Source organism: Syngnathoides biaculeatus, chromosome 9, assembly GCF_019802595.1.
Source record: "Syngnathoides biaculeatus isolate LvHL_M chromosome 9, ASM1980259v1, whole genome shotgun sequence".
Taxonomy (NCBI): Eukaryota; Metazoa; Chordata; class Actinopteri; order Syngnathiformes; family Syngnathidae; genus Syngnathoides; species Syngnathoides biaculeatus.
Genome location: NC_084648.1, coordinates 19,323,668 through 19,335,999, shown reverse-complemented (window position 1 = coordinate 19,335,999; position 12,332 = coordinate 19,323,668).

Here is a 12,332-nt window from a genome sequence, read left to right as displayed (position 1 = left end):
ATTCCTACCTGAAATGAAGCGATCGCTACACAGGCGTGTGCATTTGGTTGGGCACCATCTATGGAAGTAAATATGTGCCACCAGGATTTGAATTTGAAATGTAAAGTGATCACATTTTCAAAAGTTGTATTTCAGTGTAACTTTTCAATGTGAACAATTCAACTGGCTACAATTTGCTGTCTAAAATTCACCGTCTGTGCCACCAGGCAAGGTTACTTCAGGTCAGAACCGAACAGCCGGCCAATCGCAGTTATGCTTTCTTAGTCACGTGACGTCACATACTAAGAAAGCGTCACTGCGATTGGCCGGCTGTTTGGTTCTGACCTGAAGTAGCCCTGCCTGCTGGCACAGACGGTGAATTTTAGACAGCGAATTGTAGCAACTATTGAAAATGTGTTCACTTTATATTTCAAATTCAAATCCTGGTTGCACTAATTTGCTTCCATACCAGCCATCGCTTTTAATTGCCGAAATTCCATCGATCTTTTCTGGTCTTTTCAGATGGTATTCCATCGAATGATATCTTTGAAGAACTCTCCGGTCTATTGTGACAAGCAACAGCACAACAGTTCTCGGGCATTGTGAAAAATCGACTCCTGCACTACCGAGGAGCTTTTTTTGACCTGCAATATGGCGCCGTGAAAACGCTGACGTCACGCGCACCATCTCCATACTGCACCTTGTTGCGCTCACATTTTCACATAACCAAGCTTTTTTTTTCGTTTGTTTTTAGATATAGTTGTATTTTTACAAGTAGTCCACAACTCTACGTGGCAGTCTACATCTGCTACTTTTGCATGCATCAACGTTTGAATGAGAATCAGAATCAATCTTTGATGTCCAAGAAGGAAACTCATTTTTTTTGTGTGTTCCTGTGTAAACGCTTTCTTCAAAGAAGCATGACGAAGACTCACCTTTACTGTTCCAGTTTATTCTCTCTGTTTAGACACTTTATTTCTTTACTTTTGAAGATACTTTTAACACCAGGAAAAACAAAAACAAAACAAAACACGAGATTGGGTTTTCATTTGCAACGGCAAAAATAAAAAATAGTGAGTCACGACATATAATTCAAATAAGTAATACATGTACTGTACAGAAGAGGAAAATGCACTTTATTCTTCTTACTTTTATCAGTAGATACAAGCACAATTGTTTGTTGTTTTGTATGATAAATCACCAAATAAAAACAGTTTTTACTGTTGCAGTAGAATGATTTGAATGGTCCTCGCGTTGCACTCCAGAAGTTCTGACAGGGTCCGCTTTGTCCAGCGTCTTGACTTTGAAAGACGATTCAGTCGAGGTAAGCAAATGAAAAAAAACTGCGTGAAATCATAATTCTTGCCTGGATTAAAATGTGAAGTTATTTCAAGAGGTGAAAGTATTTTACATACTTCGAACATTAGCATTTCCAAGTAGCTTGTTGGCAATGTTAAATCTGTTTGAAAAAAATATGACATCGTAGTATTTCCTTTATTAGGTTAGCGCTGGCATTTTGTTGGACATTTTTTGTTTTTTTATCAGTATTATTGTGCGTTGATATTTTGTGTCAGCTCCAGTTCACCTATGAAACCATCAATTTTCTTTTTCTCAACCTTTTTCAAAACAAAAACATCTACAGTGTTTGCCAAGAAGCTCATATCTGATTTCAGATGAATTAATGGAAGTAAGTCTCTTCATGGACTCTGTTGCTAGGCAACCACGGGGACAACATGCTATGAAATATGTGGATGTGTTACTCGGACGCAAAAGAAACCAGGGCACTTCAGCTCAGGAGGCCTTCGAACCAGGTTAGTGCGATCCGGACAACAAGGTCAAAGAACCAAAATACCTTGTCATAATTCATATTCAAACGCTCCAAATTGGGGTGGATGTTGAAAAACGAATTTTCGCCGAAGGTAAAAGATGAAAATGGAGCAAAATTGATTGATGGACTACATGGGGGAAGTGGGAGAAGCAAGATCACACGGAGGACAGGTTAGGCGCTTTAAAAATAAAAATGAAAAACAAAACAAAACTGGTTATGCAGATGACAGTAGGCGGGGGTAATAATGGCTGTTGATGAAGCGCCCCCATGTGGCGAAACCGTGACAGTGACCAGCAAAGTGAAGACAGTACCGTCCAACCAATCTATCTATCTATCTATCTATCTATCTATCTATCTATCTATCTATCTATCTATCTATCTATCTATCTATCTATCTATCTATCTATCTATCTATCTATCTATCTATCTATCTATCTATCTATCCATCCATCCATCCATCCATCCATCCATCCATCCATCATCCATCTATCTATCTATCTATCTATCTATCTATCTATCTATCTATCTATCTATCATCTATCTATCTATCTATCTATATCTATCTATCTATCTATCTATCTATCTGGGTATGGTATTGTTTTACTATAAAGAACAATAAACCTTATACCAGATTTTAGATCAAATAAAACTCATACAAAATGAAACAAGATATTAAAACAACGCACATATTTTCTCTCATGTTCCTGTATTTAAAAGCATTATCGTTTATTTTTAGTGAATGCAATACTGTATTACTTTTTTTTCTCTAAAAAGTTTTTTTTTCTTCTTTATGTTGCCAAAATGCTGCGGGTTTATTTTTCTGGTTTCGAAACTCAAAACGAAAAAACAATACAATAGGATTTACACGATCAGGAAATTTTGAACTGATCAATCAGCGACTTAAAAAAATGGAGAAATTATCGCATGTAATTGTTCATTTACTGTATTTGTGCCTCTGCTCCAAAAAAGGTTGGAAACAGAACGGCGGCAAATTGACGCACAACCCCGAGCGCTAGCACTAGCTTGCTAGGCCGCGTGACGTTTGGTTTATAGTTTGCGAGCGGTATCGTACTAAAAGTATGTGGCCATATCAAGTCGTACATGAAGTACTCTCCTGTCCAGAGCATCGGTGACCACCAGCGCACGTTTTTGTCAGCAAATACAAAGAAGAAGAAAGAGTGGCTGTAGAAGAAGTAATCCAAGACGCTAGGTCAACGTTTAGCTTATCTGGCAACTGGATTACTTCGCCAAACTCTTGTTTTGTTTTCTAATTGTGTCCGTCAGTCGCGCGAGCTAAATACGGCTCCCCCGTTGGATGAGGTTCCGTTTTACGTCAGGATCGTTGAGTCGATCGCACGCATTTGGATTTGTCATCGCGAGTGTTGAGCAGGGTTTAATAGTTGACGGGTTTTCGGAGAAGACCGGGGAGGAAAACGTCGCTCTCAAAACGCCCCACAACATGGGATAATCGCTCGGGAATCAAGCTAATCAAGCCTTTGCTGACTTAGATTTGAAGGGAGGAAAAATGATTTCATTTAGCGTGATTATCGTGGTGTGTGGCACACCATTTTTACAAGATAATCTTTGATGTCCTTTCATCAAGTTTGCAAGGTCATTTGTGCTGTAAATGCCCAGGATGGCCATTTTAAAAGCCATACTAGCTGGTTAGCTAAAAGTCACGAGGTGATTTTTCTGCTTGTTGCTTTTCATTGGCTATTTCATACCATCAGGAAAGCGCACAGACGCCAAACTTAAAGCGGGTCACGGACTCATTTTGACCCGCATATGAAAAAAAAGGAGGACATTTCAGTGAAGGGCACAAAGCTGAAGCAGTTCATGTCCGTCACATGTCAAGATTCCTTCTTTTGTGCGCCTAACTAGCGTAGCTTGTTGCCGGCGGGCAGGCGGCCTTCCAGCTGAGCCTAATTAAGAGCGATGCCGTAATTCACCTCCCGCCGCTTCTCAGGTCCAACTCATCATGGTCCTGCCTTCTTCACGGAATCCTCAGTTGCGTCTTCAGTAGGCCGCCGCCGCCGCCGCCGCCGCTTGCCTGGCGTCCCTTCGCTCTTCTGCCGCAGATCGCGGAAAGCAGCTGGCCGACCTCCGTGACCCCTGCGAGGGCCGCTAATCAGATGCTGCCTCCGTCTATCTTTCATTTGTGTGCGCGTTGGCCGTTCTGGGCTCGCCGGCCGTGGGCGGCCCGGGGCTGCGCGACCAGAGCCGGCGACGGGGCGCGTGCGCTCGGCAGGGGACACCGTTTTAGGCGGTGGGAAGCGCGGGGGTGGGTTTGGGGGTGGCGGGGGCAGGGGGGGGCGTCTTTGATTCCATAATGAGCTGTTGTGTGCTGTCGAGCCGCGAGGGAACACAAGCGCTTTGTGTGCGTGTTTGAGTGCGCTCGGCTCGGCTCGGCTCGGCTCGGCACGGCTCGGCCCGACTTGCCCGGCCGGGAACCACCACAGGGAAAATGTCGTCGGTCTTGCTGCCGCTCCCCCCCCCCCCCCCCCCTTGTTTATGTCTGACTGCCCTCCTTTTGATTTGATTTTTACAGAAAAAAACGACACTTACGTGAAGAAATCCATCAAGATGTAAAATAATCGTTAAATCCTTTCAGATATGTACAGTAAATTCAAATCGCGTAGGCCGCCATTAAACCTCAGTCAGCAAAAAATACAAAATTTGAAAAAAAAAAAGAAAGGAAAAAGAATTAATCATCCAGTAATAATAAATTCCTGCTACTCCATTGTATGGACACACCTAATCATCTATGATTGCAAACAATGTTATATATTTATATACAATATTTATAGTACGTTCTATTTTCCAACACTAGTTTTGCTTTTTAAGAACTTTTTAAAAATTTGAACAGCAGCTCTTTTGATTGATAGTAATTTTGAAAAAAGATAAAGCATAAATAAGTAATACACACATATACTAATAGTCATACATGATATTATATTACATGTTTCAATACAAAATAATGATTAAAAAATGACAAGTTCCAGTTGGCAGAAATCCAAATTTTAATAGTGTCAGCACTTTCTTAAAAACTCTTTTTTTTTTGTTTTTTGTTTTTTCAAAGACAAAGCTTTAAAAATGAACACATATCCGACATAATAATCATTTATATATTTCTAAAAAGCACTTTGTCAATGTGTTCACCGTGTGTGCTGTGAAACAACAAGAAAAATCATACATCTGACTTGGAAGCCAATGTCGGCCTCGTTTTAGCCCATAAGATACGTCCAAAGGTACAAAAGATAGCAATTTATTTACAGTTGCAGCTCCAGAACCTAAAATGCGGTTCCTTCCCTTGACCGAAATATGTAATGCTATTGTCATAGCATTCGACGTATACTGAGCATAAGTTAAATAGTAATTAAAAAAAAAACCTTTATAATACATGTATTTCATAGAATGCTTATCAATGGCACGCAAAGATGCTTAAATTGATGTTAAAGAGTCACTCGAGCGACGTTAATTTATGAGCCCTTTGTCTGATTGATGTCCAGTAAAGTCGCTCACAGCATTTTATTCTCGGCAAGCCAATAAAAAGTGACCCGTGGCCGATTTTGGGTCCTGACCCTGAGTTTGGGAAAACCCGCCTTGATGCCATCAATGGAACCTCCTCCCCCCCCCCCATGCCCCCACCAAATCCTCACGTCTGTCGACCAGCCCCCGGAAACCCGGAAGTACTGAGAAACAAACTCAATTTGTAGTTTCCACAATTTGGGTTGGAGGTTAGGCGGCACGGTGGACCAGCTGGAAAGCGTTGGCCTCACAGTTCTGAGGACCCAGGTTCGATCCCTGCCCCGCCTGTGTGGAGTTTGCATGTTCTCCCCGTGCCAGCGTGGGTTTCCTCTGGGTGGGCACTCCGGTTTCCTCCCACATCCCATAAACATGCAACACTAATTGAACCCTCTAAATTGCCCGTAGGTGTGACTGTGATCCGGCTGTTTGTCTCAATCTGCCCTGCGATTGGCTGGCAACCAGTCCAGGGTGTGGCCCGCCTCCTGCCTGTTGCTGGGATAGGCTCTCTCCGCGACCCTCATGAGGATAAGCGGCAAAGAAAATGGATGGATGGCTGGTTGTATACATGAGGTTATTATTGCATAACTAAAATAACAATGCTAAAGATGTAAAGTACAAAATACAGTGTAATGCCCTTAAAACTTAAAAGAGTTCCCAGTTGTCTTCAAAGGAGGTCTGTGACACACATTCATCAATACGCCCCAAGGATCAAGTTATCGAGTTTTCTTGTAGAAATCAAAGCAAGACACACTCAGCGCCATTTTGATTTTTCCTCACGGAGGCAGCACTTCGCCACCGAGCCCTCAAATCCCAGTCGCGCGCGGAACACGTCGCCAAAATTTCAGCTACCAAAAGGTCGAGCTGTTAGCGAGATCGTATGCGCCAACGCTGCAGCTCTGCTTACCTTTTGCCATTGAAGCGGTTTTTCAGCGCCGACCGGCCATCGCTCGAAAGCGGCTCCGGACCTTCGCCCGGTCCAGCCGCTAAATCAGTTTGCGGCTAAGTAGAGATTTTTCCATCAGTCACCGAACGGACCGCGAGTTACTTTGTGTGACTAGTTTTGTCTTTGCTTTTCCTTTCCCAAAAAAATCCTCCCCAGAGTGGAGAAGCGCATTTAGGCTTTTGAAGTATTCTGCTTTGGAAATACGCTGCGGTATTTGCGTATTTAGGACACAAAACAAGTTGACAGATCTTCAATTAATTTGGGCAGAGTAGCACAAAACCACAAGCTGCCGCCCGTCATTTTTCAGCTCGGTTTCAACAAACAAGATTGATCGTCCGAACTTGGAACCTTAAATTGTGTGCAAGCGTTTTTTGTTGTTGTTGTTGTTGTTGTTGTTGCTAAATTGTGATTTTTATCTGTCATATCCGGAACATGCTATACTACAACTTCTAATTGTATTGAAATAAAACTACTACGGCGACCGTTTTTGTTCTGTTTGTTGAACCCACTTTTCATGATTGGCTTGGATGAGCTTTATTTTTTTTTTTTTATCATTATGATTTTTTTAAATTGAGACACAAACAAACAAAATTTCCAGGAATAAATAAGGACACGAGAAGAACAGATGAAGGATAAAGTTGTGCTTTAATCTAAATTGAAAATTGCAACAAATAAGGAAGCACATTCATAACAAATAGATAAATATATATATATATATATATATATATATATATATATATTGAGATACCAATACTTTATATACTACTAAATTTTCATATTTGGCATTGCAACATCGCATGCAATGCTGAGTGTGTTTTTTTTTTTCCCCCATGCTGTTTTTTATTTTTTGTATATATAATTTAATAATGACAGGAGGTCTATTGGCTGCTTATAATATATATATATATATTTAAAATGATTACATAAACTACAAATAATTTTGATGGAGGATGCGCTTGTTGTTTTTTGGAAAACGTTTCTCCTAAATTGTCAGAATTTAGGCGCGTTGGTAATATTAAATAAAAAGTAGAAATTAGGCCACACGTCGCTTTGAGCCGCACGTCTCATTTGCATATGGGGTTAAAATTGTAACAAAAGTATTCACAATAAAAACGTTAATTTCCACATAAAACGTGGTGTTCTTTATTTTATTTTTTTTATTTTAACAGTAGATTTGAAAGCAAAATTACAAATTTGGGTTTTGTATTTTGCCATTTAAAAAAATATGTAAGTTCAGTGATTTGGCAAACATCAAACTGCTAATATTCCAAACAATTCCCATGAGAATCATGCCGGAAAATTGCAGATATGAAATTGTACACTTCACGCTGCAAATGCAAAAGTAGGCTTGATTTGACTTGATTTTCATTTTGGATTTTTTGATTTTTATGTGGGTGACATGAACACATGAGTCCTGAGTCCAATCCATTAGCGCCGATTGGATTCAGGTCTCGCACGCTTGCCACTCGTCTTCTGAGCGTGTGCGCATGAGACACACAATACACACAAGTTAAAAAAAAAAAATACACATGAAAAACACTTTTGCATACGCTGTTACACTGACGTCAAACTCAAGGCCCGGGGGCCAGATCAGTACCAACCTTTTCAAATTCTCCGACGCAAAAAAACATGAACAAACAAAACACACTAACTGTTCCATAATTCTCCATTTGAGGTTTTCTGGCTCCTGCTGTGGTTTGCTAGAATCCTAAATCTTCAGAAAGGACTTTTGTTACCCTTTCCCGGCCGACGGATGTCATTTACACTCTTTCCCGGGGGCACGTGTCACTTTGTTGCAGCTTTTTTTGGGGGATCTTTTTGTCCAGCTCGATTTTGTCGCGACAGTTTCCGGTTGAGTGAAAAGGTCAGAAGGTCATCGCTGTAATCGGTGAAAATGAACCAAAACCTTCACGTTTTTAGCCGCTTGAAAGCAGCATTTTAAATGCACCGGATTTAGTTATATTTGTTTAATGATCCTAAACAGGGTGGAACGGCGGATCAGCTGGTAAAGCGTTGGCCTCACAATTCTGAGGTCTCGGGTTCAAACCTGGACCCGCCTGTGTGGAGTTTGCATGCCTGTGTGGGTTTTCCTCCGGGTACTCCGGTTTCCTGCCATATCCCAAAAACATGCAACATTATCTGGACCCTCCAAATTGCCCATAGGTGTGATTGTGAGTGCGGTTAGTTTGTCTCCATGTGCCCTGCGATTGGCTGGCGACCAGTTCAGGGTGTGCCCCGCCTCCTGACCGATGACAGTTGGGATAGGCTCCGGCACTCCCCGCGACCTTCATGAGGATAAGCGGCAAAGAACATGGATGGATGGATTTGGTTATCTTTGTTTAACGGTCTTAAATAGTCACTGATGGTGTAGTGGTACACACGCCTGCCTTTGGCGTGGGCAGCGTGGGATCGATTCCCGCTCAGTGAAGGCGTGGATATCGGCCCTGCGACTGACCGGCGACCAGTTCAGGGTGTAGTCCGCCTTTCGCCCAAAGATACCTGGGATAGGCCTGGGATTAGCCTTCCCACAACCACTCGTGAGGATAAGCGGCTAAGAAAATGGACAGATGGATGATCTTCGACATGCCAAAATGTCGTGGTTTGACCGGAGGGGCGACGAATGTGCGCGTGAAAGCGAATTCAAATCTCGCTTTCCGTTCCTGCAGTGCAGGCAAACAGCACGGCGCCAACAAGGTGCTGCTCGCCATTTTGACACCAAAACAAAGACGCGACTTTACTGGAGAGACAACGGCGGAGAAAGAGAAGGACGTGGTCCGAAATTGTGGCAAATTCGGCTCTCCCAAATATCTCATCCGTCTCTTTGTGGCGCTGCCTCCCTTTCATGTCGTGCGTCTGCTGAGACAAGCGAGCCTTTCATGCGGATGTCTTTTTCCTCGCCACCCTCGGGCCTTCTTTTTCCTCCTTCTTTCTTTCTTTCTTTCTCTTGATTTCGCTCGGACAGACTAATTAAATCTTCTCCCTCAAGTCTGCGCCGGTCCTCCCACTTTTCAGTGTCGGACTCATTTTTTTGTTTGTTTCTCGATTCTTCAGCGACAAACGCATACGGTTAGATTCCCGATTAGCGAGTGACATTCAAACGTGGATTCATTAATTAATGCTTTATTACTCATGAACTCAATCAGGAGCAAAAAGATATTGCATCGTTTGCTTTATCTTTTTGCGAAGTGTATTGACATATAGTGTCAAAATGAATTCTCCATCCAAGCTACATTAAAAAGCGATGTATGAGCTATTTCATCAAATAATGCTGTTCCATACATGAATTACAGCAGTGATAAATGAATGGAAATTGAAGGGTTCCGGTGAATAAATAAATCAACCGATAAATAAAATGCCAATTACAGAACCCCACAATAGGAAAATAATACTGGGCTGAAAAGAAAAAAAATCTCAATTTATCTCATGAGATTATTAGAGTATTAATCCTTATTTTACTAAAAACAGTGAGTGTGTCCTGTTCTTAAAATAAAGCCACAAAAGTGTAAAATAATAACATTAAAATAAAACTTTCAACGAGTAAAAATACAATCGGCACGCCGCAATTATTAGTCATTATATATTATTAGTCATGGACGCGAGAAGACACTGATGGACGATGACGTGCAACAAGATTTAAACGTGGAATTATATAAAAGCATAAATCATGGTCCTGACACCGGCGGAATAAAAATGTCTCATTTGGCGGTGCGATATTACAGCGCAAATATTTAACAGCTAATAATTATAGAAGCTTGTGTTTTTAGTCCACGAGCAGCAACGGTGGTGTTGACTTAAAGAACCACAGCCGCAGCAGTTGAGCAATTTTGCGGACGTTCTAGTCCTGCCAGGACCTCGCATCACCGGCGGTGTTCTCTTACCTGCGGCGACGTATTCACAGAAATCGAGCATCTTCGGCAAAGTATGCGTCGTCTGTCCGCGGCCTCTCATATGCAGAAGCCGGCTAATTGCTCCGCTGGATGGAGGATTTCAAAGAGGTTTCCACGTGGGGGGTTCGGCCGGGTTCAGCGCATCCGAAACTTCTCTTTTATCTATTTACTTACAGCATTTTTGGCTTTCGTCGCGGGCGCCCAAACCGACGAAACGGCGGCTAACTGACTTTTTCTGCCATGATGACATTTAATTTTGCAAATAATAAAGGAACCGCTGTATATCGTGAAATCTCATTTTACTGCAGTGACAATTTCAAGACTGATTCTAAGGTCGCACAACTCATGAGACTTCGCCGCAGCGAGCGCCTATAAGTCCAACTCCGTTCCAGTGTTTTACTTTTTTCTGACTCCCCCCCCCGCAATGTACATAAGGAAATATGTCATATCAAATACTGCGTGTGATGACAATCATAAAACCAGAAATGAAACTACGACGTAGCAAAGTGGCACACGCCTCGTTTTGCTGTTATTACGTCTTAATAAAGTTGTAATTAACAGCCGATGCGCAAATCTTATTGCGGAGCGACAATCTTGAGTGAACAAAATGGACGTACGTGCATGCTAAGCGTGCTGGCATGTGTGGCCGCAGGGCACAAAAGTCATAAAGCGGCCATCAATGGCGCCATTGTGCGAGCGCGTGCGTGTGCGCCGCTATCACGGCCATCTTCGTCACCGGCGTCGCATTCGGCTTTTGGCCGTCACTCTTGCGTGAGTCACAGCGAAAAAAAAGAACCAGCAAGTCTTGAGCAATCTGTGTTGAGCGGTCATGCTTGCCATTTGGGCCCTCAAAAGAGTGAAAAGTACAGCAGAGTACTGTCTTTGATTGTAATTATGTATTGAATACAAATGCGTTTTTTTCACGCATCAATGCCAATGACGGAAAATGACGGACGTGATGTAGAGCGAAGCTGTATGCACCTGCTGCCACTGACTCGACAGAATAAGTTCCTGTTCAATCCCGCAGGCCCAGAATTCTCACTGTTGAAGCGCATTCTGGACTAAATTGACACAAGATCAAAAATTTTTCAAGATTCATACGTTTTGTGCTGTGGTTGAAAATGGCTTCCTTGGCTCCGTCAATATGAGAAAAACATTGACTTCAACTACAAACTTTTGTCTATTTTTGACCGACCATATTTCAAATGTATCCAAGCAGGTGGCCGCTGATGATGTCACAATTTTCTGCCCTCTGATTGGCTGGCCAGAGCAAACCTTTTTCACGGCCATCTTGGAGGAGCTTCTGATCTGCGCACATCAGTCCGTTTAATAATCAGTGTCTCTGGTTTTATTTCAACCCGTCTAGATCATGTATCTGCCATAGTTGTACGCTATTATATAATATCCATCCATTTTCTTGGCCGCTTATCCTCACTTGGGTCGCAGGGATTGCTGGAGCATATCCCAGCTGTCAACGGGCAGGAGGTGGTGTAGACCCTGAACTGGTCGACAGACAATTGCAGGGCACATTGGAACAAACAGCCACACTCACAATCACAATCCCACCTAGGGGCAATTTGGAGTGTCTGATTAATCCATCCATTTTCTTAGTTGCTTATTCTCACAAGGGTCGCGGGGAGTCCTAGAGCCTATCCCAGCTGTCAACGGGCAGGAGGCGGGGCACACCCTGAACTGGATGCCAGCCAATCGCAGGGCACATGGAGACAAACAGTCGCACTCACAATCGCACCTAGGGGCAATTTAGAGTGTCCGATTAAACCATCTATCTACCCATTTTCTTTGCCGCTTATCCTCACGAGTGTTGCTGGGATTGCTGGAGCCTATCCCAGCTCTCAACGGGCAGGAGGGGGGGTACGCCCTGAACCGGTTGCCGGCCAATCGCAGGGCACATCGAGACAAACAGTCGCACTCACAATCACACCTAGGGGCAATTTAGAGTGTCCGATTAATCCATCTATCCACCCATTTTCTTTGCCGCTTATCCTCACGAGTGTTGCGGGGATTGCCGGAGCCTATCCCAGGTTTCAACGGGCAGGAGGGGGGGTACGCCCTGAACCGGTTGACGGCCAATCGCAGGGCACATCGAGACAAACAGTCGCACTCACAATCACACCTAGGGACAATTTAGAGTGTCCAATTAATGCCG